This window comes from Egretta garzetta, unplaced genomic scaffold, assembly GCF_000687185.1.
Source record: "Egretta garzetta isolate BGI_Z169 unplaced genomic scaffold, ASM68718v1 scaffold228, whole genome shotgun sequence".
NCBI lineage: Eukaryota > Metazoa > Chordata > Aves > Pelecaniformes > Ardeidae > Egretta > Egretta garzetta.
In genome coordinates this window covers 459,557-464,165 of record NW_009260758.1, presented here as the reverse complement: position 1 = coordinate 464,165, position 4,609 = coordinate 459,557, and positions in this window count along the sequence as shown.

Below are 4,609 nucleotides of genomic sequence, written 5' to 3'. Positions count from 1 at the left end.
GGCGCGTTGCCCACGCAGCGCGGGAAGCCGAGCGGCGGGGGCCTCGCAGGTAAGGACGGCGCTTTTCCCAGCGCAGAAGCTGGGCTTTTCATCCCGGAGCGAGTCCTTCCTCCTCCGGTGCCCCAGGAGCCTCGCCTGCCATCGCTCCCCTTTGGGATGCTTCTGGCTCTTACCACCGATATTTGAGGCTCGTCCTCCTCAGACTGGAACGTGTGAGAGTTTAAAAAAAACCCGCTCCAGCTCCAAGTGTCGTGTGCGCAGGAGCGTTGCTGATGATGTGTGTTTGATTAAGATGTAGCAGGAACGAGCTGGTACAATTAATCATCTTTAATCTGGTAAGTGCACACCACGGTCTGAAAAGGGGGCGCGTCTCCCTGCCGCAGGTCATCACGGAACGTCAAAGCCAGGAGGGCGGGCGGGCAGCCTGACCAGAGGTGTACTGGTGAGATTGCGACTTCTTAATCACACATCATTTCCGTATGGATCCTGGTAAATCTGTCTTTCCCCCCCCACACACACCCCCCCTGCAGCCACTGGCTCCCAGCAAGGTGTATGCAGGGGGAGCGTGACGGATGCGACTGCCGTCGGGGTTGTGCAATGAAGGAGCAGGATTTCATTTTCTCTGAGCGGCAGAGGCAGGTATCTGACTCACTTCTTCCCTTCGTGCCATCCAGGGATGAGCAGACAGACACACACACAGATTTGTCAGGCTTCCCGGAGTCTCCGCCAGGCAGGTGAGAGGGAGGAGGAGGAGGAGGCTGCTGCGCAGCCCGGGATGGCAGCCGCTTTAAGAGGGCATCCGTACAAACGCTCAGCACCGCTTCATCTTTACCTTAAAAAGGCAAAAAGACCGGGCGCTTCAGCAACAGCACAAACCCCGGTCTGCACCGTGATCCGTGTGAAAATCAGCTGCGTGCACCGCGGTGTCTTCACGTGTGGTCGTCCTTTCCCAGGAGATGTGGGGAGATGCAAAAAGCGATAGCTTCTGGGGTTTTTCCCCCCACCACCACCCCTCCTGCTGGTACAGCTGCAGCGGGGCGACTGAAGCGAAGCACGGCCCCCCCCTTTTTCTTTCCACAGGCATCGGCAGAATCATCTGTCGTCTTCGGCTCGGTCGGAATTTTTTTGGGTTTTTTTGGTTTTTTTTTTTTTTTTTTTGTTCTTATTTTTGCCCTGTTTGGTTTTGTTGGATTTTTCTTTCCGGCTTAGGTCATTCCAGATGCACTGAGCTCCTCCGCCCACCGTGGTCGTGGCAGCGGAGGCAAGGGAAGGAGAAAACCCTCTTCCACTTGGCAGCAGTTTTGGCCCTGCAGCTCCTGAGGTTAATGCCTGTGTAAGGGGCTTCCCATTCCGGCCTGAGATCCGGCGCCTCGTGGCAACTTGTCACTGATCTCAAGGAAAAGCTGCGTGAGGGATCTGTTTGAATGCCCCATTTCGGGTATTTTCCATAAAAGCTGATGATCTCTTGAAATCGCAAAAGCTTTTCTTAACAATTTTGTAGACTCTAAAGTGGAAAAAAAAAAAAACAAAACCAAAAAAAAAACAAAACCCAAACCCTCCAAAACCTCAGATCAGAATCTGTAATGATACCTTTAGCTTCTTGAAGCCAGGGCCTGGGAGGCTGAGCATCGCCTCCGGAGATGCTGTGAGATAAGGCACGCGGCTCGCGCTGTCCACCCCTGCGGAGGTTTTGCAGCATCATTTCCCAGGGACAGCAGAAATGAGTGTCATCCCGCCGGGGAATCCTTCCGAAGCAGCGAGATCAGTGCGTGCTGCTAATTGGGGGGGGGAATAGCTACAAATACCAAAAAGGAACTTCAAGGAACAAAACTAGCACTTGCGGACCGCGGACGGGGCGAAGGAGCGGACTTTCCTCTTGACGCAGGGCCCACGTGTGGCGGTGGCAGGGGGGACCGGCTCCTCCCTGCCCCAGCCCCAGCGCCCCGGACGTGGGTGCAGAGCAAGGGGAGCTGGTTAGGCAGACACCCCCCCGCCCTGCCAGGGAGATCCAGGGGTGCCAGTGGGCACCCCAGAGGGTGGGTGCTGCTGGGGAAGGAGGTGGCTCGCTCCTGGGTACAGGGCAGGGTGTGAATACGGACAGAAAGAGCCCGCGCTGCTCCGGCCGGGGCCCCCAAAGCCCTTCTGGAGGGGTGCCTGCTTTGGTCCCACCTTCAGACAACGCCTCTGGGCATGCCGGAGGGGGAAAGCAAGGATGTCTGGATTTGGGAAAAAGTGACTTGTGAGGAGCTGGGATTGCGTAGCCGGGAAAACAGGATGGAGGAAGGAAGGTGTCCCACGTGCTGTCAGAGAGAAGGCGATGTTTGCTGGGGATGTAAGGAGACGGAACCGCTCCACTGGGTGCAGGAGGTTTAGGTCCTTCCCTAGTTCCTTGGGGGAGTTTTTGGCTCCCTGACCTCCAGTAAAATTAATGATTGGGTGGCACAGACAGATGGCAGCGGGCCGAAGATGGGATTGAAACGGGGGAGTCCCCACCTGCCTTGCACCCACCTGAGATGTCGCTTGGCATCTGATTGCCTCAGGCGGGATGGCTGTATGTTAGAGTTTGGGAAGACGATTATTTTGCCTTCTGAAAGAAGAACTTTCCTTTGGAGGTGAAAATGAAAGTGCCCTTCCGAAGAAGGAGGAACAAAAAGAATCTACCAATTTTGCTAATAATGGAAAGTCCTGGGGGGGAAGGATCTCCGTGTATTCTTCAATTTGCATGAATGGCTGAGTCTGTGGATGAGAATTTCCTTCGCTAATGAAGCAGGTGACGTGCTAATCAAGGCGATGCAAATAACTGCTCCAAAAGCACAGCCGCGGCCCCGAGGCCGCCACAATGGCAAATTCAAACCTCGTCCTCAATTTTGCAGCAAATTGGCAGAGGGCAGGACAAAGGAGCCGGGATTACAGTCTCCGTGCTCGCGGCGGGGACTCGCGATGGGGCGCGTGTGATGGATACCTCGTTGCATAATGGGGTCTTGATTGATACCGCGTCAGGAAAGTCATAATATAGCTCCATAGAACAATTCAACTTGTCTCCCGGAATGGGAAATGCTCCTACACACATACTTAATAGGGTTTTTTTAAATTGCCCATTGTATTTCTGAACAAGAGAAACTTATTTGGAGTACTTTCTTTTTTACGTTTCCAACATAAGCATCTGGAGACGTTGCCATGTGCGTTCTTTGTGCTCCCGCAGACCCGCTTGCCATTTTTCCAGGCAGCGACGCGGTCGCCCCAAGCGAGGTGTTAAAGGGATGCCCGTGAAGCGGACGCGTGCCAAAATATCCGAAATAAGCACTGCAGCAAGGAGCTGCTGCAACACGGGCTGCGGAAGGGCCGTAAGCCTACCGATGACTGATTTGGGTGGCTCTTTGTTTTCATTGGAGACGGCCTGGGTTTGAGTTGACGTGACCAGGTCCTGACATGCCGCGGGTGGAAGTTGGATTTGATGATCTTAAAGGTCTTTTCCAACCTAAACGATGCTAGGATTCTAAGCCCAGTCCCGAACGGGGCATTTCCCGGCCCTGAACAGTGCAGTGTCCCCCGCGCGTTTAACGTGGTGCGTTTACTTTTGCAAACAGCCAGGCCCACGTCGCTAATCTCTGAACTTGGTCAGTACGAGAGGCTGATATTTGGAGTAAAATCAGAACAAATACTCCACGTGCGTGAAAGTGGCATTTGAACCGAGACGTGAGGAATGACTTCTGGAGAGACGCGGTATTTTGGTGGCCAATTTTCTATTTACTACCTTTCCAACCTTCTTTCAGACTAAACATGTTAATGAGATGAATGTCAAAACCACCCACAAGTAAACTGAGTTGTCCCATCCAGTAGGCTCATGTTGATTTGTTTTTAGTAACCAGCAAGGATGCTGGAAAACCCCTATAAAGATTTCATTTTTAACAAAAAGTACCCAAAACTCCACCAGTTTTGCATCACAAAGTAGTGGTTAAAGTAAAGATTTGAGTAAAGCAGCATGTCTGTGGTTTTTGTGGGTGGGTGCATCTCGGAATGACTATCAATCTGTCAGAGGGAAGATCTGCATGTCATCTCTGCATCTGCCAAGCAAAATCTGCAGTGACAAATATCTTTCCAGCACTCAGCTGCCTTGTGAGCCTCATACCCCTCCTGCCATCCATAATAGTTAAGTCTTGTCAGCACATAGCTTATGAACCCCCTTTTTTTTTTTTTTTTTTTTTTTAAGTAACTGAGACAAACCGAGGAAGGAAAGACAAATATGGAGCAGTGCTCTGGAGGTGCAATCAAACACCGCTGCCAAGGTGCTTCATCATACAGAAATTCAGCTCTGGTATGTGCAGGGGAGATGCCACGCCGGACACTTGTGTCGGAGCCGCTGGCCCACCCCTGGCACGCTCTCCTGAGTGTTTGCGATGCTTCTCTGCTGCAGTTGCATGTGCAAGAGGGACACTTGGAAATGAAATTATGCAAGGCTGGAGGGCGGGGGGGGGGAAATAAAAAAGGTGACAATTCTTGACCGAATCGAAGTAAATCGAGAGGAGTTTGACTATGGATGCAATTGGAATTGCAACTAGAAAAGTCGGCAAAAAGAGAACAGGCAACGCCGATCGATGTAGACCTGAAC